This window comes from Dryobates pubescens, chromosome 1 (assembly GCF_014839835.1).
Source record: "Dryobates pubescens isolate bDryPub1 chromosome 1, bDryPub1.pri, whole genome shotgun sequence".
Classification (NCBI taxonomy): Eukaryota; Metazoa; Chordata; class Aves; order Piciformes; family Picidae; genus Dryobates; species Dryobates pubescens.
The window spans coordinates 28,303,072-28,326,995 of NC_071612.1; the positions used below are offsets into that span (position 1 = coordinate 28,303,072).

The window sequence follows — 23,924 nt, forward strand, 5'->3', positions numbered from 1 at the left end:
ATGGGTACAAAGCAAAGCATTTTTCAAGTGGAAGCAATATAAGAACATGTTAACCTTAAATGGTGCAGGCAAGAGGGGCAAGCAAGGTATAACAGTATGATTTGCTGTCTTGTGTAAAGTGGTAGGAGCTGTGCACTCTGTTTTTGCGTGTCCTATTGCACCTCTGGCAGTTCTGATTGTGTATGTGGACTGCGTTTACAGATGATGTTTCATAGGACCCTTGCTGCTCCATCCTGTCAAGTTCTCATTTCAGTTATGTCAGATGTTGTCTTGTGGCATGGCTGCAGCCATCCTCCCTTGGGATTGTTGTAACACGTTTGTGCTGTCACTGCACCTGCTCTGATGTGCTCAGACATTTGTCAGCACAATAAATACCTCCTCCTTCCTCCTTGTGGTGTTGTACATGCTCTGACTTGACATTTTTACTGATCAAATTCATAATTATAGCTTAATGGGCTACACTTTCATTTTATTTCCCCCCTACTAAGTGCATCCTATTAGATTTTGTGTTCCTGTGCTGTCCATTCCTAAATGGAGGAGTGACTCAGGTACTTATTCCTGGCCTTTTCCTCCCTCATTCAGTATTGCCTTTTAGTTACATCTGTCAACAGCAACTCTTGACACTATTACACAGTCCTAGTCGTGTACGAAGATAAATTTTGTATAATGTCTTGCTTTCACTTGATCTGCATTCCTTATTTCAGCACTCCTGTTCACAGCATTGAGATTTGCTATTTTCATAATCTCCACAGCAGTAATGTGAGCTGCTAGAGTTACATTATTCTGTGATGTTGCCTGGCCACAGTCCATATTGCCTTGGCACTTCAGTGTCTCAGGGATTTCTTTTGCTTTGCTACAGTGCTTTCTGCATTCTCCCCCCCACACAAAGAAAACCACAGCTAACTCAGTTGGAGAAGCAGAAATGGATAAGAGCTATATTTACAAGCAGGATGAAATGCAGATTAATATATACACAATATACAATATTTACAATATATACAGAAATATACAGCAAAGAATGTAATACAGAACACCTTTCCCTCCTCCAAGAAGAGGAGTTCCCCCCCCAACTGTACCTTCTTCTCCCCCTACCTCCCTTCTTTCCCAAAAAGAGTTAGAGAGAGAAAAGGTAATTATTAAGGAGAAAATTCTGTTAGCTCAAAGCATATGCAAGAATCAGTTTCTTAGCTCAGTTAGCTCAGTTAATTCAAGGTCAACTCCATCCAGCACAGCTGTTGCTCAGAGAGACTAAAACAGACAGACTGAAAAAGACAGACTGAACTGACTGAGACTCAAACTGAACCAGAGCTAAAAATTTAAAGTTGCATTCTACCAATCTACCAATGAAATTCGTTTAGAGTATCTTTGTTTTCATGTTAATACCATGTGTTCCAGTAACTGCCCCTTTCTTAAAGGCATAGCCTAAAACGGTCACAGCTGCCTTTCCAGAAGCTCACTGTGGTACCTCATATTGGTCTCAGCTTCAGAAACTGCAAAGGGAAACCTGGGTTTGTGCTACTTGATTGGTTAATGTCACTTCTGTTTCTGTCCATTAGAGCTTGAGAATTATAGCTGTCAGTTTGGCTGTTCACTTGGGAAGCATTTGGAGGCCTTTTAGATGTTACAAGCTGAAGCTGTTTTGCAGCAATCCCTGGGGATGGCATAGAAACATTCCACTAGTGCAATGGATGGGTATTAGGGTCAGACCAGGAGCAGTGATGCAGTAGTGTGCCTTGTGCTGCTGTTTCCAGTTTGAAAACTTTACACAAGCTAAAGTAGCCTGAAGAGAAAGAGGTCAGAGAAGGAGCTGTGAGAACAGAGACAAATAAAACTCTAGACTAATCTTGTCTTAAAAAAAAAAGAGTTTATTCTTCCACAAACATCTTTAGCAATTGTAGTTACAGGTATGAATTGTCTGATCAGAGGTAGAGTTAGTACTCAGTGATTTGTTGTAGTCGTGTAACTTCACTTGGTCTGGACTAAAGCAGTGGAGTTACATGTATTGCAAGCTCAGATACATGCAGTAGTTTAAAACAAGCCACAGAAATGCAGATGTTAAGCTTCTGGATTTTTACCAGTATATTTGGTGTGGAAATTAACAGCAGTGCTTTAATTTTCTGGGGTGAAAGTTTTGTGTGGGGCTGTAGTACACAGTCTTTAACACTCTGTTCAATAACTTTTAGTTACATTTTCAATGTAATCCCAGTTGCCTGTCTGACCATATCTCTTATGTACTTTAGGAATGCTTTGATAGCTTGGATTCACCTCCGGTTTTAGTAACAGTGTTCTTAATCCTCACTTGCATTGTCTTTTCAATGTAAAACTCCTCTGTATCTTGTTCCTTGTATTCTGATAGTCATCTTCCTGAGCAGAGTTTGAAGTCTGAGTGCTTGGGCTGCTTTCTCCATTTCATGGGTGTGTCTGCCTTATTGTTTGTAACATTATTCAGATCTCTGTGTACGAGGAGATTCATAAAGCTGCAGTCATAATGGATGAAGATGAGACCGTAAGCCGTTACGTAACCTATTGGCCTGAGTATTCCAAGTGTTTCCTTGCACATGGCTTCTTCAAATCAGACAGGAGCAAGCCTGTGGAAGACCGTGTTCATTGCATGCCTGTGAAGTATTTGTATAAGAATGAAAACAGCTTTCGACAGGCAGGACAGCGTTTGAGCTTTGACCTGCTAATGACTTCCTCCTTCACTAACTGGGGGAATTGCTGTGTTCGCAAGTGTAGACTGCTGTCAAAGCTGAATAAGGGGAAGAATGTAAGGAAAACTGAAACTTTAGCCAAAGGAGCAGTAAGATGCTGAATATCCTTTTGGTCTGTTGAAAGCAGGTGAAATGCAGGAGGTCTCATCCACAGTGTGGAACAGATGCACTTGTCGTAGTGTGGAATTAGGTGATTTACCTGCTTGTGATTTACCTGCTCGCGTAAACTCATCAATGTCTTGAGTGCTGAAGAATGGGTGATAAGTAGAGGACTGGAGGAATAAGAAGTTTGTGTAAATATGAAATAATTTGCTTCCAAACACTTCAGATTGGTTAGCAGACACAAAATAGTTCACAGGTTTTTGATGGGCATATTTTGGTTGTAGGGCTTGGTAGAGACTTTCAGGACAGGTCGTAAGTGTGAGACGTCTCAAAAACATGTTTTGGTCAAAACTAAGACAATCCTGAATATATTTATTTTCTCTGGAGGTTAGCTTACTATTGCTAACTAACCCACGGAGTAAGAAATGTTCTTTATCCCTGTATTCTTTGGTCTGTTGAGTGACTTAAGAGTCCTAGCTAGGTGTTCAGAAAGGAAAAAATCCCACAGATTTAGAGTGAACAGATCAAAACAGGGCCCTGCGAACCTGTGCCCAAGTCTTGGTATTCAATGGCAGAGCAGCACGTATGTGATGAGTGAAAGTAGATGAACAGTGCAAATGCCTCTCAAGTTAAGCTTTATTATCCAAATAAAGTGCTGTATTCCCTTAGTCAGCAGTTCCCATTACAGCAAACAGCAGATGGACAGTCTAACAATTACCAACAGAACTTTCCCACTTGAGCATTTGGGATAATACTAAAATAGTTAATTTCTGTGCCATTCATAAGGCAGTTTTTCCTTTGTGGTGCAGTTTGTCCCCACAGTTTGCAAAGTGTTTGTATTTCCGAAGAGCTTACTGTGGTAAGATTTTGGAACTCTTACACAGGCACTGCATTATATCTTTTCAATAAGCCCAAAAGACTTATCCTTTTTCATGCTTGAATGACTAGGTGACTTCCCCAAGAGCACACAATGCACCACAGAGATGCAGGAGGGCACCACAGGTGTCTTGAAGACTAATGTTCCTGCAAGGACTGCCACAGCTGCAGGCTTGATGTGGAGCTGACCAGGGGCGCAGCATCTGTTAAATGACATAGTACCACCTTGAAGGCAGTGCTGAAAGACATTGTCTCCTCAGTCTCTGTACCTCTTTTGAATACTACATATTTAATTAAAAAAGGGAATTCCAGATACATGATGATAATTCCATCTTTCTTCCTGATGGAAGGTGCTTGCTTTCCCATGCCATTGTTACTGAGGAAGTGGAAGGTAGGTATAAAGGTAGGTATAAACAGAAGCAGGGGGAAAAGGCAGGTTTCTGCTGCAGGTTTTGGTAGATACGGTCAGCCCCGGAGTAGTCCAAAGAATGTAATCTGAACTCAAAATCCACTAGAATCAGCCTTGCTGTGGGAACTGTCTAAAGGCGCTTGTATAGTTTGTTGTGAAATAGTACAATAGCCTTTATAGCCTCCTGAGGAACGTATTGATTACCTTCCTTGTTCCAATTCAGCCCTACAGTTTTATGGAGAAATGTCTGCTGGGTGTACAGTGTGTAGAAATGTAAGATCTCCTTCAGGGCAAAATTGGTGGTGGTATGACTTTCTTACATAGCCCTCTGCTAGAGATTCAGGGAGTCTTATGGGACTTGGATTCTTAAGGTTTTGGAAATAGGCTTTGTTCTTACAGCTCCACTACTTTCTTCACTGGGTTGTGGTGTGTGCTTTTTTTGTTTTGTTTGGTTTTGTTTTTTACAACAGTAAAATATTTTTTAGGAGTTTTGTCAAGAGTGAAACTTGACCTGTTCTCTGCAAAGGCGTATACCTGGCTTCATTAAACATATACAAAATCTGAAAATGATGGAATTTCACACCAGATTCTGACCAATTCATTCTTGGCCAGTGACCAAGGGCACTCAATGTTCAACACTACTTCTGTTAGTTTTGCTTCCAGCCCCTTTGTGTTCTCTCAGTCGCTGAGTGCCTGTGCCCCTGTGTTTTGAGTGTTGAGTTTTTCTTTCTTCACTGTGGAAAGTCACAGCTGTTACAGTGATGGGTTCCCAAATCCCTGCTTTGATTTGTAGTAATACTTAAATTGGCTAAAAGCTGGTCAAAGATTACGACTACAATACATGTGACCTTGGCTGAGGATGAGAGCATGTTCTCTGTGAATGAAGAGGGATGCAAAGGAGGTGGTTTGGCAGTGGAACTAATAAGAAGTGAAATTTTACATTGGTCTGTGCAGCCATTTGAATGTGTTTTTAATTCAGAATGTGAGAGCAGCCTCACTTAATCCTGTGGGACTAATTATAGGAATAAAGTTGTTCACATGTATTGTGAAGAGAGTCTTTTTTTTTTTTTTTTTTGAGGGTGCTTTAAAGGCTGATGCTGCAGTCCTCCTTGTTTACTGCTTTTTCTTTGGAGAACTCTGAACAATTAGCATGAATGTGCTTTCTCTTTGATTAGGAGGCACTTTGTAACATCACCATGCAGAGCAACTTGTCCCTCTGTCTTTGAAAATTCATTTGATGCTACATTTAGCAGTTTTGTCAAGTGTGAAGCTTGACCTGTTCTCTGCAAAGGCACATACCTGGCTTCATTAAACATAATGAGCTGCTTGGAAAACCAGTGTGGAGCTGGTTTCATATAAGACATTTATTGCTGGCCATCCTGTATTGCTCACTGCATCCTCGCCAACATCTTGCACCGCTCCACCACCCTCAAACCTTACTGGAGCTGTGGATGGTCAAGTGGAGAAATGTCTCCTACTCTTACAAGTCTTCTCCATTTTCTTCTCTTGTCACTGGAGAATGTCCTTCAGCTTTGTGGCGGTGGTGCAGGTGCCTCAGGTACCTCTTTGTCAAGTCAGGATTTTCCTTCGACCAGCATATCAACTGCAGGAGGGATTACCCTGGCAACATGTTCCTGGAAAAGCTGAGGCTGTCTGGCCCATCTCCTGGGAATGACAGGGCAGGAGCATGATGAAAAGGGTAGGGGCACTGGGGGCCGGGATCTCTCTGGCCGGGGTTGGCATCTCCTGGAGAAATTCAGGCCTAGCTGGGTTGCCCCAGGCAGCAGGCTGTGTGAAGAACACCTTAGGCAAGCTCTCTCTTGTTCTCCTTGTGGGTCAGCCTGCCCTCATTTCCTCCTCTGTGGCTGAGACCCACCTCCACCTCCTCGGGTTAGGCGAAGGACTGGGGAAGAGGCAGAGGGCCTTTGGCACCTGCTCAGGTTTTCCTTTCCACATGGGCTGTTAGTTCTCATCCTGTGCATTAGTGGCCCAAGGCCTTGGCAGGTCCTGACTCCCAGCCACCTGGTACCATGCCAGCTGCCTGACCCCCATCACTCCCCTTTCTCTAGTGTCTCTTGGCTTTGCTGCAGAGGCAGTGTATGAACAAGACCCTGATGAGCAGCAGGGACAGGGCTGAGTGACTCAAAAAGGCCACCTCCAGGGACCCTGGGGTTATGCTCAACTGGGTGAGGGATTGAAGCCAATCCACTTAGCATTGCTGGTAGGAGCACTGGCTCCATGTGCCAGTGCCCTGTGTCTCTGGGTCCTGGGGATATACATCCCATGTGACCAGCCATGGCTCTGTCGGGAGAGCTGAAAGGGTAACGGTTGCTGGGGAAAAGAGAGGCTGTGCAGAGTCCAGGAACCAGGTTGAGTCCTGGGCTGAGCACTATGCTGCTTCCTGAGGAACTGCAGTCTCTGCACAGACAACCTCTTGCTGTCCCCCTGAGCTGAGCTCAGCCAGTCACCAGCAGTGTCTGCATGACAAGAGGGTGATGGCTTCAGCAAATGCCCTGTGTTGTCAGAATGCTGTTGCCCAGCACCCAGTAGGTGGGGAAGACCAGGACAAGAGGGTCCTAGATTCTGGATATCAGCCCACTGCTCTGTCTCCCCACTGGAAGACTGTGGGCCATGCTCCCTGGTGCTCAGTGAGAAGGAACTGTGCAAGGGTAGGGTCATTGCCTTGGCACTCATGGGTGACTGCTGCCCAGCCCCAGAAGAGCTTCAGAGCTGCCCTCACCTCCACAGGCCTCCCTCTACAGATCTCTAGGCTGGGCCTTAGACTCTGATGCTGGGGGTTTTGGGTTGCACATTGGGCCTTGACCTGGTCAGCATGGCTCTGGCCGTATGCTGTGCCTTTTGGGATGATCCAGGGACTCACCATGTGCCTTTCCACAGACCTGAGCAGACCCTTATGTATTTCGGTGGTGAGTTTGTGCCTCATCTGAGTTTTGTTTGTGCCTTGGGAGCTATGTGTGTCTTTCAGAGTGCCCTAGGATGGTCCTGGGTCTTTCCTGGTGCCCCACGGTCCTCCAAGTGCCTTTTGGCACATCCTGGTACAACACCTACAGTAAGAGAACAAAAGTTTAATTTGAAGAAGTAGTCAATAAAATATTTCACATGATTGTATTTCCAGATGTTGTAAAAGTGTGGCACATGTGTGTTTTCCCTGAGAGTTGTGAAGAGCTGGAAGAGTTCTGAGCCAAGGTTGAGGCAGAGCACAAAAGCAGCCAGCTAGAGCCTTGATGTGAGAAAAGCCAGGCCCTGCCCCGTTTCTGTAAGACACCAATAAATCTGAGAAGGAAATGGATACCTGACTGTAGGGATCTGGGAGAATGTATTTATGTAATATTGTACCAGGGGGAAGAATTGCATGAGTTTTGTTCATGGAGTGTATGTAACAAAGGGAGGAGAACTTGTGAGGATCAGGGTTGCTCTAGCTGTCTTTTAAAAAATTGTTTATGATGGGATCAAAAGAAGAGACTGGGAAAAGCCATGACACCACGTTTCACAGAATGGTCTTTGGACCACAGCCAAAAAACCCTAACCCTGGACACAATTATTAGAGCAGTAATGAGCTTAAGAGGTAACACAGAGTGCTATCTCTGCCCTGCTTGGCAGGAATTCACAACTAAAGCAGAGGTGTTAATTTTATTAATGTTGTTGTGGGAAAAGTAATACAGCAATAGCCTAATTTTCAGTGTGTGATGGAAGTTAAAGGACTCGCAGCCAGGTTGAAGAGAGAAAGACAAAGATAAGAGAAGATATACGATCTTTCAAAACCACACATCAGAAATGTAAATATATGCTACACAACTACAAAAGGGTTTTAAAATTTGATTTGATAACTGGGCATTAATTAAGAAGCATCACAGACTAAGGCTTTAAAAATGTGTCTGAAGGGATGCTTTTGGTATCACTCAGGGACTGTGGTCTGCATAGATTTGTGAGGGAATGGCAAGAGTCAGTGTGGAGAAGAAACAGGGAAAATGAAGTGTTATTCTGCAGAGTTGAGATATTGCAGTGAATGCAGATTGGAAGATAAAGGCCAAGAAGTGTGCTAAGCAAGACAAATCTCCTGTATTTTGTTAAGCCTTTTGGTTAGCCATAGAAGACCTAAGATCCTAATTTGAATTACAGCTGAGGAGAACCCTAATGTAACAGTAAAGAAGAGGTTTGTGGCTAGCTAAAAAAGTTACCAAATACCTACCTCTGTTATCTCCACAGTCACAGTATCACTAAGGTTGGAAGAGACCTCGAGGATCATTGAGTTCAACCAGAGTCAAGGCAGCGGAGAGGAGGGCTGTTTTTGCTGTCTTCCATCAGTGGTCTGTGTGATGTGTACCTAATTGTTTGTAAGACTAACTTAGAACCACAACAGAAAACTTCATACCATGATACAAGAACCACAGTTTCTATATTGTTTTAATTTCATCTTGCACCTGTATTTGTAGGTTCTGGTATCTGTTTGATATTGGAGTTCAAAGCCCATGGACCCATATTTTCTTAACTGTAGGTGTATTATGTATCATTAGGTGCTTTAGACAAGACCTGCAGGCATTGATCTACTAGGTGCTTTGTCACCAATTGAAGAATCAAAACTATCTTGAAGCTCCTTTAGCAGCAATTACATTCAGTATTTCTGTTTACTAGGTCACACTGTCTGGTCCTTGTCAGAGGCTGGAGGATTATTACCTCATTTCTTAGTCATGTGCACATGGTATGTGTGAGATTTGCCTTTGTGACATATGCTTTTGGCAGAAGAAAATAAATGAGATTTGCTGTTTCCCATCCTATGTCTTTACTGAGCATAAAGGCATTGAGTGTAATGCTGTGAAGTTATCTCCTGAGATTTAAGCAGCTTTTGGCTACAGCCTACATTGGCAGCAGTGACATGTAGCAGTTTTTCTAAAGGACTCATTGTCCCTCTCATTTTTTCAGAATACCTCTGACTAGCTCAGACTGCTGCATGCCAGATGTTTTTGACTCTCTTATCTGCCATGGGTTGAGTTGAACTTGCTGCTGCTATCCATACCATGCTGCTCTCATGCCAGTTTCAAAATGTCAGTGCTGGCTGGAGCAAAGTATTCTGGAGCTTGAAGTTCAGATTGTTGCTTCTGGGTTCCAGGTTCTTGGGTGCTGTCTTTTCCACTTGATGGTACCAGGATAAGGAGGGATGGTGGAGTAGCTCCCTGGGCTGGTCTTTCAGCTCGCGTGCTTCTGCTTGCTGCTGCTTCACACTGCTTTTTCTACAGATAGGCTAAGGGAGTTATGTATTTTGTACTGTGATTGTCTGATTTGCTCCATAAACTCTATTCTTACCTCAATGTTTTTGGGGTCTCAGTCATGAGTTTTTGTGTGTTACTTTTCCGACTCATTTTTGTGTTGGGAAAACAGACTAACCCACTGGATTGGTTTGACCTGCTTTTTGATTTCACCTGTTACACTTGTCCAGACTGGCAGGTGGCACAGTGCTGTCACTATTTCAATTTCTTGGTGGTGCTTTTTAAATTCTAGAAATTTCATAGCCAAAAGATCCTGCTCTGCTAAAGTGGAGAGGTTTGTTTGCTTTGAAGTTACCAGTTTGCTGTTATGGTTTGGAGCTGGTAGCTTAGCTTAGTGCCTTATCTTGGGGTCCTAACTATAAAGAAAGAATAGGAACTTTCTGAAGAAAGTAAATAAAATTGGCCATTGGATATAACAGAAAAAGAATGTCTAGTCTGTGTAATCCACTGGTTTGCTAATGTGGGTAAAAGTAAGCAGCATAAGCATTTTTGTCTCTTTTTCATGTCTTTCTCTCTGAAGCTTGCATGGCTTACTCCCTTACCTCTCTTTCCTGACTTTCAGCTGGTGTATACTGTGTCTGTGAAGTACTGAGAAGGGGGAGGGGTATGGGGGGGTGGTGGTGGTGGGGAGAAAGAGGAGAGGTTATGAGCAGCCCCCTGGACTGCCCAGAGGGGTCTGGGATCCTTGTGTTGTTTCTAAATTGTAAATATATGTGTATATATATTTCATACATATTCATTGCATTTGGTATATCTAGATTTTGCTTACTTTGTAAATATAGCTTAATTCTGCTTTTAAACCAACTGAGCTAGTCTGGTGATTTATTTTGGGGGTAATTTTCCAAATTTGTTGGGGGGGTAGTCTTAACTTACCACAGCTGTCCAGCAACAGAACTCACCTTTTTTGACTTACAAACATTTTATGCTTGTGGGCTGTAACTTCTTCTCACCAGGTCATTTTGTTAAGAGAGTCTGCAAACAGAGTATTTGCTGAAATGTGTGATTTACAAGTGAAAAGCAACTCTTTATAAACACATGCTACTGATAGTTAGGACTAATGAGCGCTACTGCCTGCTCCCCCAACACAAATATGAGGGAAAAGTGTCACACACAACTCGGGCTTGAGATAAGGAGGTAAGAGTTTAATATAACCTAAGATACCATAATCACAATGCATAATTACCTTAGCTGATCACAGGATGTTAGGGGCTGGAAGGGACCTCCTGCAGATCATTGAGTCCAACCTCCCTTCCAGAGCTGGACCATAGAATGCAGCACAAGTCACACAGGAACACATCCAGATGGGTCTTGAAAGTCCCCAGAGAAGGAGATTCCCCAACCTCTCAGGGCAGCCTGCTCCAGTGCTCTGTGACCCTCACAGTCAAGAAGTTCCCCCTCATGTTGAGGTGGAACCTCCTGTGCTGTAGTTTATGTCCCTTGTCCTATCACAGGGTGCAACTGAGCAGAGCCTGTCCCCTTCCTCTTGACACCCAGCCCTCAGATATTTATAAACATTTATTAAAACCCCTCTCAGTCTTCTCTTTTCCAGACTAAATAGCCCCAGGTCTCTCAGCCTCTCCTCACCAGGCAGTGCTCCAGGCTCTTCATCATCCTGGTAGCTTTCCATTTGACTTTCTCCAGCAGATCCCTGTCCCTCTTGAACTAGGGAGCCCAGAATGCAGTGTTGCATGGATGCAGTATTCCAGGTGTGACCACATTAGGGCAGAGTAGAGGGGGAGGAGAACCTCCCTGGATCTGCTGGACACACTCCTCTTAATTCACCCCAGGATAATAATCTAAGTAATCTAATAACACAATGCATGATTGCATTAGTTCAGCCAATTTGCAGAAGCAGCTCAGAAAAATACAGGAAAAAAACAGCATAGACCAGAAAACCAAACCCAGCAGCTACCCAACTCCCACTCCAATGCTTGCTGAAAAGAGCCCACACCCAAGAACCTGGAACCCAGAAGCAGCAACTGAAACAGGAAGCTACCTTTGTTGCAATTTGAATTTCAAGCCCCAGAATACTTTGCTCCAGCCAGCAGTGACATTTTACAAGTGGCATGCTTGCAGCATGGTGTGCATAGCAGCAGCAGGTTCAACTCAGTCCAGGACATACACTCCCTGTCCAGGTGGGACTTATAGGCAGTGTGTATTTGCTCTTGATTCATGCTCTCCATATCTTGGTTATGCCCTCCATATATATTTCAGCCAGAGTAACAAGTAGGTGTGCTGAAGAACTCTGCTTCAAAGTTTCAAACTATGATTGCTCAATCTGGCTAATGCTGTTGGAATTCAGCTGACATTCCTTGGAATTTTGGTTGCAGTTTGCATCTCGTAACAGAACATTCCCTGTTCACATGTTCGTAAGTACTAGAGTGTTTTTTTGTTTGTTTTGTTTTGTTTTAAGAAAAATAATCAACACATTCTATTTCTGGAGAATAAATTAATGAAAATGCAAGGAAAGCTGCAAGTATGTGAAGAGATTCACTGCTGAGCAAGGATGCTCATTTTGCATATTAAAGGGAGTTCTTAATCAAAGAAACTGGCTTTTAACTTACCAGTTTGTGCCATGTTGAAAACTCCCATATGTAACATACATAGAGATCAAGGAGTAAATGAAAATCAGAGCATATGGAGAGCAGTAGATTTTAAGTTGTTTTTTTTAAATTCAGATGTAAATGTACTGCATTTTGGGAACACTCACATGTTGTGCTAAGGTGTAGGAGGGCCTGGTTCAGCAGCCATGTTGAGCAGTTGCTCTAAAACAAATGTTCAGAATCAGAATTGTGTTGCTGGCTCTTTTTTATGTTGCTCATTGTAAGGGGCTTTTCCAGTGGTGCGTGTCTCAAAAATTAGTTTTGCGCCACCTGGAGTTTAAAATTTGGCACTAGCAAACAAGGTTTCTTGCTTTGTGGAGTTACTTTAGCAGGCTTTGTGCATCTGACAGGTTTTAGATGTCTTTCCATGCTTCTTTGCAGCTCTCAGAATTGGGTAGACAGAGTCAAAGAAAGGTTTGGATTGGAAAGGACCTTTAAAGATCAGCTAGTTCAATCTTGCTGCCATGGGCAGGGATATCTTTTACTAGATCAGATTTCTCAAAGCCTCGTCCAACCTGGCCTCAAACACTTCCAGTGAGGGGGAATCCACTGGCACACGTTGCCCAGAGAGGTGGTGGAAACCTCATCCCTGGAGGTTTTTAAGGCCAGGGTGGATGTGGCTCTGAGCAACCTGATGTAGTGTGAGGTGTCCTGGACCATGGCAGGGGGATTTGGAACTAGATGATCCTTGAGGTCCCTTCCAATCCTAACAATTCTGTGATTCTATGAATTACTGTACAAATTCTTTACTTATCGCATGAAGTAATTGGGAAACACCCAGGCTTTTATTTTAACACCTCTGTCATCCATTCAAAACGATGATTGAAAAAGCTCCAAAAAGCATGGAGTCCTGCTGTATTTAGCTGTCTTTTAATTGGAGTTTTATGTTCATACACAAGCGTGTGAAAATGGCTTTTATGGTTCTGACTTTTGGAACTGAGAGCCATATGGTATCTTGCTTTTGCATTTCTCAGATCTTCTTAAGAGGAAGAATTGCTATGTGCCTGCATAGCAAATAAGATTGTGCATAAATTTTTAAAAGTAATATATGCATTTGTTCAGACTGTATAATACTGAGGATTCATTTCAGCTTTTACTGTAGCCCTAAAAGGCATTCAAAAGAGGGCAATTTGATTTGCAGTTAATATAGTTAATTTTGCCCTTTAAACTTGGTTTTACTGCAGCTTCACTCCATTCACAAAATGGCAAGCTGCAAGATGAAGTCCATCCAGTGAGGAGGAGCTAAATTATGTTCTTGTGCACTGATGGAGCAAAGCACTCCACGTTGTGCTCATGTCCCATTGAAATCAATGGGAACACTCATGTTTTGAAAGTAAAGTATGTGCTTTTAAGTGTTTTACTGAATAAGGATGAGATTATTCTCATAAAGTCAAGCATGTGCTTAAGTGCTTGTCAGAATTCAATTAGTTAACATCTGTGAGGCAGCACAACTTTGTGGCATGCTTGTTCAGAAGGTCTTTTTGTAAGTTCCAGCTGAGTTGACCAGCTCTGAGTGTCAGTAAACTCTTCTGTGTGATACATTTCAATGGAATTAAAAAACAAATGATTGAAGAATAACCTTAGGACCCTTCCCTGTTTGGATGTGGTTTTATCACCAGGTTTATTTTCTCATCTTTGACTGTTTTAATAACTTCATTTGTTGTGGCTTTTTTTTGTTTTTTTTTTTTTCATTTCCCAGCTACTTTAACTGTTTGTTCTAGATATTTATCTTTTAGGTTGAGAGGAGAGTTGAATTTCTTTCTTGGGTTTCTGAGCAGTTGTGTATAGGCATCTCTTCTGTTAGGGTGCTGCCTTTCCTCTTCTCTGCATTCCTCTGCCCTGAGATAGGTCTTCAAACTGCCCAGTCTGGACTGATGGAGTATTTCTGTCATCATTTCTCTGTAGCTATTGCTTTGCTGCTGTTTTCATCCTTGCCAATCAGTTTATTGCCTCTCTTTACTTGCTGAAGTGGGCTGCAGACCTGTGTTTCTGTGATTAATAAGGTAATTTTGAATTACAAAAATATGAATTATTAAAAGTATTTTTATTAACATTCAAATTTACTAATAACCATTAAATTATATGCAGATTCTAGTGCATGGTCATGAAATATATCCCACAGACTGGTACAGCATAATGACTTTGAAGCCAATTAGAAAAATACCAAAGTTATTCAATTAAGAACCGAGGTTGCTGTTCTGCTGCTTGTCCACCAGACGGTGACTGGACAAGATGCTTGGCAGCTTATACAGCTAGATATCAGGCATGTACAATTAAGGAACCTTTCAAGAGACTTAAATCAATTACGATCACAAATTAAGACTCGAGGCACTGCTGGAGTGCTACCTTATAAACTGTAAGTTACAATACCATGTGAGCTCAGGCAGGGGGATTTTAAACAGAACCCTATCTGGTGGTAAATATGCAAACACTGAAAAGACACAGTGTTCTTTTGTAGCTAAGCTGATTGCTAGGCTACTGCTACTCTGGCTGCCTACGCTGGCTCCAGGGAAAGGGACCCAGTGGGGGCTGTGGCTGCTGTGGCTGGTCACTGCTGAGGCTCAGGGCTTGCAGGACCTGGTGCTGGCTCCTGAGGGTGGTCCCTCTGGATGTGGCAGTGGGGGCATCTTTCCCCTCCTGTGTCTGTGAGGGCTGTAGCAGGAAGCTACTGTGGTGTAGTCTTCTGCCAATCAGGCAGATTCCCTGGATGGGCTCGGGTGGCTCCCTTGGGCCTGCAGTGCCTTTGGGGGTTTGCAGGGTGCTGTGGGGGGGTTCAGTTCCCTCCTGGAGCTGCTAGAGAGTGGGGGGGGGGGGGGGGGGGGGAAGGGAGTGCGGGGAATGTGGCATGGAGTGGCACGGCTTTCCACTGGCTTGCTCTGGGCTGTGCAAGTGTTGCTGAGTTCCTCTTGGCAACTGCTTTGCTGTTTCTAGAGTTACAGGGCAGTCCTTTGTGAAGCTATATGGGATGCTCACAGGTGGTCCCAGCTCTGAATGGCAGATGAAATATTCCATAAGCAACTGGAGGCTGTCTCAAAATCATCAGATCTTGTCCTTGTAGGTAACTTTAACCTGCCAGACATCTGTTGGGAACTTAATTCAGCAGAGAGGAGGCAGTCCAGAAGGTTCCTAGAGGGCATGGAGGACAGCTTCCTGATGCAGCTGTTGGTTTTTTGAACTGAACTTCCAGGACTGACTTAATACACCAGCTCTAATTGAAATGCCTTCACAGCTGCCCAAGAGTAGCTTTGAGATTTGATGATACTAACTTGGACATAACGATGGAATCAGAATTAAAGACCCTTCAAAGCTGTACAGCTTTCTTTTGCTTAACAATGCAAGGCACCCCAGAGATACTCAGCAGCATACAGTAAAGGCCTGACCTGACAAGTCCGATTGTCACCTGCTCTGATTGGTTTTGGAGTAATTGCTCAAAACTGTTAAAAATGGTGATGGAGGTAGGTTCAAGTAGTAGTTACTTCTCTCAGTTGTGAGAGACCATGTAGTAAGGCAATACACTTTAGAACAAAAGGCAGTTGTAAAATGTTATTATTTAGATATCTCAACTGTCCTCTTGTGCTGGTGCTGGTTGCTTGGGAGAAGAGACCAACCCCCACCTGGCTACAACCTCCCTTCAGGTAGTTGTAGAGAGCAATGCGGTCTCCCCCGAGCCTCCTCTTCTCCAGGCTAAGCAACCCTAGCTCTCTCAGTCTCTCCTCATAGGGCTGTGCTCGAGGCCTCTTCCCCAGCCTCATTGCCCTTCTCTGGACACGTTCAAGAGTCTCAATCTCCTTCTTAAATTGAAGGGCCCAGAACTGGACACAGGATTCAAGGTGTGGCCTAACCAGTGCTGAGTACATGGGCACAATGACTTCCCTGTTCCTGCTGGGGGGACGGTGTCAAAGGCCTTGCTGAAGTCCAGGCAGACTACATGCACAGCCTGCCCCACCATCCACCAGGCAGTCACCTGGGCATAGAAGGAGATCAGGTTGGTGAGGCAGGACCTGCCCTTCCTAAATCCATGTTGGCTGGGCCTGATCCCTTGGCCATCCTTCAGGTGCACAGTTATTGCACTCAAGATGATGTGTTCCAAAATCTTGCCTGTCACTGAGGTTAGGCTGACAGGCCTGAAGTTTCCAGGTTCCCCCATCAGACCCTTCTTGTGGAAGGGCATCACGTTGGCAGCTTCCAGTCATGTGGCACCTCTCCTGTGAGCCAGGACTGGTGGTAAATGATAGAGAGTGGCTTGGCAGCTCATCTGCCAGCTCTCTCAGCACCCTAGGATGGATCCCATCCGGTCCCATGGACTTGTGAGGATCCAAGTGGCTCAGCAAGTCCCAAACTAATTCCTCATGGATTTCCTGGGTACTACACTGCTCCCTGACCTCATCAACCAGTTCAGGCCTGTTATCCTGGAGTCCTCCTGCCTTACTGTTGAAAATTGAGGCAAAGAAGGTATTTAGATCCTCAGCCTTTCCCCCCCCCAGGTCCAATAAGGAGTGGAGGTTTTTTGCCCTCTTTTTAGCATTAATATAGCTATAAAAATGCTTTTTATTATCTTTCACAGCAGTGTTCATCTTAAGTTCTAACTGGGCTTTTGCCTCTCTAATGTTTCTCCTACATGATCTAACAACATCCTTAAACATATCACTAGTTGCCTCTCCTCCTTTCCAAAGGTGATACATCCTTTTTTTCCCCTTAATTCCTTCAGGAGCTGCTTGCTCATCCAGGCCCAGAGCCTTCCCCTCGGCTCATCTTCCAGCACATGGGCACAGCCTGTTCCTGTGCCTTCAAGAGCTCCTGTTTGAAGTAGGTCCAACCATCCTGGACCCCTTGGTTCTTAAGGGCTGCTGCCCAGGGTACTTTCCGAATAAGTTGTTTGAACAAGTTGAAGTTTGCCCTCTGGCAGTCCAAAGTGAGGGTTCTGTTACTGCTCCTCCTTATTTCCCTGCATAATGAAAACTCCACTAGCTCATGATCATTGCACCCTAGACAGCCTCCCACCCTCACCTCTTCCACCAGCCCTTCTCTGTTGGAGAACAGCAGGTCAAGCAGAGCCTGACCCCTGGTAGGCTCACTTAACAGCTGCATCAGGAAGCTGTCCTCCATGCCCTCTAGGAACCTTCTGGACTGCCTCCTCTCTGCTGAATTAAGTTCCCAGCAGATGTCTGGCAGGTTAAAGTTACCCACAAGAACAAGATCTGATGATCTTGAGACAGCCTCCAGTTGCTTATGGAATATTTAATCTGCCTCCTCATCCTGGTTGGGTGGTCTTTAACAGACTCCAACCAGGCTGTCAGTTTTGTTAGCCCTCCCTCTGATTGTAACCCACAGGCACTCAGTCCTTTCATCTGCAACCTCAAGTTCTGAGGCATCAAGAGATTCCCTAATATCCAGGGCCACCCCTCCTATTCTTCTCCCTCCTCTGTCTCTCTTAAAGAGCCTGTAACCCCCCCAGTGCAGTACTCCCATCATGTGAATCTTCCCACCATGTTTCTACAATGGTAATTATATCATAGTCCTCCTGGTGGACCAAGACCTCCAGTTCCTCTTGTTTGTTACCCATACTGTGTGCATTGGTGCACGTGCACTTCAGTACTTCAAAGCATGACTTGGGAATTGTTTTTCTCTTTTTTGAGTTGTTGTTAATGATGTATTACTTTATTGCAACAGCTGCTGCAGTGATCTACTACAATTACTGTATTATTAATCAAAGACTAATCTGTAAAGTAGTCTGCTTAACATCAGACAAAGCTTTCCTGGCTTTCTTTCACTAGCCACTTTGATTTATGTTGTATTATTTTCAAAATCCTTTCACTGATCTGTATCCTCTGTTCTCACTGCCCAGTCCTTTCCACGGCGGGGGTTTGAAGTGAGCTGTGGGTCTCTCTTGTCTCAGCAACCTGTTTTCAACAGCAGCTCCAGATACACTTAGGGAGAAGCAGCAGTGGAGCACAGGTGTATATATCTTCAGAACGGCATGATTAATTTGTTAGGGTTTTATCAATTTTCATTATAATCCATGAACAGATTTTGTACTTGGTCAGCATACAAAAGGACACACAATCTTGCTTCCACCCACTTAAACTGGTAGTCTGTATGCTAGAAATGATTAGAACATACATGTCCAAGCGTTGCTTTTGCAAGAGAATTACACAGGAGGTGACTGAATATTGTAGGGATGAAAGGCTGAATGGTTTAAATCACTTCAGTTGAACCCCAGTAATTTACAAAAGATGAGGATTTGCTCTGTTTTAATGCAGTTAAGGTCACATGTTCAACTGGTGACAGAGGGTAATAAATGACCCTGGCCCTTGTCACTGTGGTTGCCGTATGCACAGCAGGAGCTGGCAGCACACAGGCAGGATCATTGTTGATGACAATGAAGTTATGATTCTGGAAGATAAGAAGAATAGGCATGGGAGAGCACAGATCAAAGACTTACAGTTCTGCTGGGTCTGCACAGTACTGAGACAGTTAGAGATGGTTACTTGAAGGGAATGAGAGGGGTATGCATTGGTAGTTCATCAAAAGACAGATCTGAAGAGCGTATTAAAGCAGAACTGAGCACCACTGACCTCACAAATCAGCCCAGTCATACTTCAGAGTCACAAATGTACTAAAGAAACAAATAGTGTTGGATTAAAACTGGACCAGTATTGAAGGTGGCAATGCTTAAATGCTGAGGAGATACGGGTTAAATGGATGGACTGTTTGGAGGATGTGGAACAGGATGAATTGTTGCACCCAGAGGGCAGTGGTCAATGGCTCGATGTCCAGATGGACATGGGTGACAAGTGGTATCCCTCAGGGATCTGTACTGGAACCAGTGCTGTTTAATATCTTCATCAATGATATAGACAGTAGGATTGAGTGTGGCCTCAGCAAATTTGTGGTGCTGTTGATATGCCAGAGGGATGTCACCCAGAGGGACCCAGGTATGCTCTAGAAGTGTGCCAGGTGAACCTCATGAGGTGCAACAAGGACAAGTGGAAGTTCTTGAATCTGGGTCAGGACAATCCTTGTTATCAGTACAGAGTGGGGCATGATGTGATAGCAAGCAGCCCTGAAGAAAAAAGACTTCTGGGGGTACTGGCAAATGAGCAGCTGGACATAAGCCAGCAATGTGCACTTGCAGCCCAGAAGGCCAATTGCATCCTGGGCTGCATCAAAAGAAGTGTGGCCAGCAGCTGCTGTGCTCTGCTCTGGTGAGTCCTCAGCTGGAGTACTGTGTCCAGCTCTGGGGTCTTCAATACAAGAGAGACATGGACCTGATGGAGCAGGTCCAGAGGAGGGCCACAAAACTGATCAGAGAGCCGAGGCACCTCTCCCATGTAGACAGAGACTTGGGGTTGTTCAGCTTGGAGAAGAGGAGGTTGTGTGAGACCTTACATTGGCCTTCCAATACCTGAAGGGGGCTTACAAGAAAGTTAGCAAGGGACTGTTTGCAAGAACACCTAGCAACAGGACAAGGGGCAGTGGTTTTAAACTAGAGTGGGGTAGATTGGACATTAGGAAGACGTTCTTTGCTATGAGCATGGTAGAACACTGGAGGAGTTTGCTGAGGGAGGTGTTGGAGGCTGCATCCCTGGAGACATTAAAGGTCAGTCTTGATGGAGCTCTGAGCAATCTGATCATGTTGAGATGCCCCTGCTTACTGCAGAGGGGTTGGACTAGATGACCTTTAAAGGTCCCTTTGAACCCAGTGCATTCTATGATTCTATATAGTGCTGGATCTGAATGATGAAAACTTAAAACAATGTTAACCATTGGGCTAAATTACTGCTCTTTAGAAGTGTGTCAGCTTGTTTAGGACTTCTGTTGACTCACCAACAACTAAAAATGCTTACTTTCATGTGTTTTGTGGGTATTTGTAGTGACAGGTGAATGTTGATGGTCTGCTCTGAGTTCAGGTTGGTGCCTTTCACCTATGTGTCATGCCATCTCCCAGTTTAAATTTAGATAGCTATTTCAGCATGCTTTTTCATGTGGAAGACACTGTTAGATACTTCTATGGGATGCATCTTTAAGGAGAGCATCTTTAGGAATGCTTTGTTTAAAAAGTGCTGAGAAGTAGTAGCAGACTGTTGCTACTGGCCTCTGATTTACAGTTCTGTGTTGAATAACCATGTATTAGCTTTTGGTATATATTCCATCATCAGTAAATTTGCTGACGACACCAAGCTGGGGGCAGGAGTTGATCTGCTGGAGGGTAGAGAGCTCTGCAGAGGGACCTCGACAGGCTGGACAGATGGGCAAAGTCCAAGGGCATGAGATTGAACACATCCAAGTGCCGGGTTCTGCACATTGGCCACAGCAACCCCTTGCAGAGCTACAGGCTGGGGTCAGAGTGGCTGGAGAGCAGCCAGGCGGAGAGGGACCTGGGGGTGCTGGTTGATAGTAGGCTGAACATGAGCCTGCAGTGTGCCCAGGCAGCCAAGAAGGCCAATGGCATCCTGGCCTGCATTAGGAACAGTGTGGCCAGCAGGAGCAGGGAGGTCATTCTGCCCCTGTACACTGCACTGGTTAGCCCACACCTTGAGTCCTGTGTCCAGTTCTGGGCCCCTCAGTTTAGGAAGGATGTTGACTTGCTGGAACGAGTCCAGAGAAGGGCAACAAAGTTGGTGAGGGGTTTGGAACACAGCCCTATGAGGAGAGGCTGAGGGAGCTGGGGTTGCTTAGCGTGGAGAGAAGGAGACTCAGGGGTGACCTTATCACTCTCTACAACTACCTGAAGGGAGGTTATGGACAGACGGATGATAGTCTCTTCTCCCAGGCAGCCAGTACCAGAACAAGAGGACACAGTCTCAGGTTGCGCCAGGGGAGGTTTAGGTTGGATGTGAGGAAGAAGTTCTATGCAGAGAGAGTGATTGCCCATTGGAATGGGCTGCCAGGGGAGGTGGTAGAGTCGCCATCATTGGAGGTGTTCAGGAGGAGACTTGATGGGGTGCTTGGTGCCATGGGTTAGTTGTTTAGGTGGGTTGGATTGGTTGATGGGTTGGACACAATGATCTTGAAGGTCTCTTCCAACCCAGTCTGGTCTATTCTATTCTATTCTATTCTATATACATGTAATTATGAGAATGGTGAAATTTACAAGTTATTTTGAGTCCTAAATTGTGCCTCAAAGGCAAAGAGAATTGTAAAAGACACTGACTTGTTTTTTTGTACTTGCAGTTGTTGAAAAAGCAGATCCACGGCTCCACCTACTGGAGTTCAGAACTGCCAGCCAGGGTTGCTCTTGAATGAATGCTCCGCACTCCGGCAGACTTGTGTGAGTAACTGCTTGGCAGAAGCCAAAAGAAAACACCTTGGGGTTTGATTTTCACCTGGTGAATTGGGAGTAGATCTCCCTGGAGATATTAGTGTCGTATTTTGATGACTTTACCTGATCTAATGCTTGCAGGTTGTTTGTTTGTTTGTCGTGGGTGGTTTTTTACTCCCCCCCAACTACAGTCACTGTCTAAATGTTGAGCAATTTGTTTATTTTGACAAGATACAGTAATATATAAAATACAGAACTTACAATTATTTCTCTGTAGGCAAGATACAAGCTTGATATTCTTTACTTGGGTCATTCTTCCAAAGGTCTCCTTTTTGGAAAGAGAAAGCCTCTTTGATTTCTCTGGTAATGAAATACATTAAGACATTTTTGAGAGAAATTTGTGTTTTACAATGTCTTGGTGCAGACCAGAGTAAAAGGAAACTATTTGCATTTCATTAACTTCAAAAACTGCTGATAAGATGGAAAATGCAGTGTTTGCACTTTGCCTGTTTCCCATTTGAGCTGGTTTCAGCACAGGAGCTTAGAAGCAACGAGCTATTGCCAAACTCTTGAGGAATAGCAGACCCTGAAATAATCCACCATTACTCTGCAACGTTTTCAGAATAGTTTACTTGTTTTTCTTCACTGTAGCAGCATGATACCAGGTGCCAAAATGTGCATCAAAAATCCACTTTGTAAAAAGCAGAATTTGAATGCCTGTTTATTGCAGAGCTCAGTAAACAATTTTGTTTCAGCAATAACTGGATTTTAGAATTGAGAAGTATTACAAAGTAATTGTTTGTGTATTTGGCCAAGAATCAGACCTCTGTACAGAATATTGTGTAGACTGCTTTTTGGCTGTTCATATTAGGTGATGATGCAGGATATATTTTATCCTAAACAAGGAGCCTGATTTAATGGGAAAGTCTTCTTAAACTGTCAATTTTCCTTGATAATTCTTGTTTACTTGGTGTGGTTTTAGTATTCTAAAAATCAATTCATTTATTTTAAGATACACAGAGATTTATATTAGGTCCTTGACTCTGTAGGATCCCATTTGTTTCTAGTTTTAATTTCTAAGACTATCTGCAATGCTGTTGCAAGATGCCTTTAAAGCTCTGACATTTTCTGTTCCCTCCATTGCAGCTTTTAAGAATGATGCCAATAAGGGTGAGGATGTTAGACTGAGAAAAGTAAAGTTTTCTTTGAGATTATGTAGCTGGACTAAATCTCACTCTGTAAGGGTTACTGCCATGAAAAGGAAGCACACTTAATGTGGACAGTGAAAGGAAATGCCTTCTATTTAGCTTGTTATACATAGAATACATAGAATAAACCAGGTTGGAAGAGACCTTCAAGATCATCGCGTCCAACCCATCAACCAATCCAACACCACCCAAACAACTAACCCACGGCACCAAGCACCCCATCAAGTCTTCTGAAAACCTCCAGTGATGGCGACTCCACCACCTCCCCAGGCAGCCCATTCCAATGGGCAATCACTCTTTCTGTATAGAACTTTTTCCTAACATCTAGCCTGAACCTCCCCTGGAACATAGATGTCAGTTTATAACTCCTCTGCAATAAGAGGAAAAAAAAAAGGGGCCTATTTCATTTAGATCTGAGGGTATTAATATTTCCAGGTACTTTGTTCTGTGTGGCAAGTAGCGTCTATTCAACTCAGTGCTAAATATAGGCACTTTCACACTGCAAAATGTGTGTGTGTGTGTTTATATAAATAATAAACAGGATATGCAAATCAGATTTAAAATATTAAGGAAACATTCTGTGTTCAAAGTATTTCAAATGTATATGCAAATTAAGCATTCCTGTGTCCATGTATGTGTGCACTGATGGCTGTGTTTTAAGAAATGTCCTCAGGTAGCTATTGTGGACCTATACTCATCAGGTCATGTTTTAGGGGTGGGAATTTTTGCTGCTTCGACAGTCAGAAGAATGTTGACAGTTAATTTATTCTTTTCCTTCAAGAGGCAAGGCAGGAAGAATGACTGAATTAATGCTATTGTGTTATCTGCAGTTAAAGACAATGTGTTCCATTAAAACCTGTTACAGGCTGGAAAGCTGAGGAGGCTGTGTGTATTCACAGGTCACTTATCTCTGTTATATTTAAGACAGCATTTGTGTTTCCAGTGAAAGTTGCAATATGTGCTTTTCACTCAGTTTTCTGCTTCCTCAGAGAATTTCATAATTACACTACCGAATTGACATTTAAGCTGTGGGCAGGAGAGAAAATGATGGGAGTAAATGTTTTGTCTGAACATAAAATACCTGTAACAATTCGATGTATTTTCCTAATATTTTGCTAACCTACTGCAGCTGTAAGACTGCATTCTAAAATACTTTTCTGGCAGTTACGATGTCTTCTTAAAGTACAAGCAAGAACCCTCAGTCTCTGAATAACACTGCTTTGTGTGTGTGTATCTGTACATGACAGCATGCCTACATGTTCATGAAAGCAAAAAAAACCCAAACCAACCCAGCAGGTCTGGAAACGTTATTGAAGGAACCCAGAGAGGTTTGTATGGGGAGGATGGAGAGTGTTGCATGTGGTTTTCCAAAGCCTGTTTTTAGCAAGCTGAGCTGTGGACAGATGAAGAGTCTCAGCTTCTCTGTGGTGCTGCTTTGCTCTTATAGTGGCTTAATTGCAAACTACCT

General features: G+C 43.7%; 1 protein-coding gene across 1 annotated transcript in view; it reads left to right on the forward strand.

Moving 5' to 3' along the window:
* The window catches only part of CCSER1 (coiled-coil serine rich protein 1), a 903,890-nt gene that overhangs the window by 49,159 nt on the left and 830,807 nt on the right, over positions 1 to 23,924 (forward strand). The window contains exon 2 of the mRNA XM_054163290.1: positions 21,161 to 21,257. The gene's annotated coding sequence lies outside the window, so the exon portion shown is untranslated. The remainder of the gene's footprint in view (positions 1 to 21,160; positions 21,258 to 23,924) is intronic.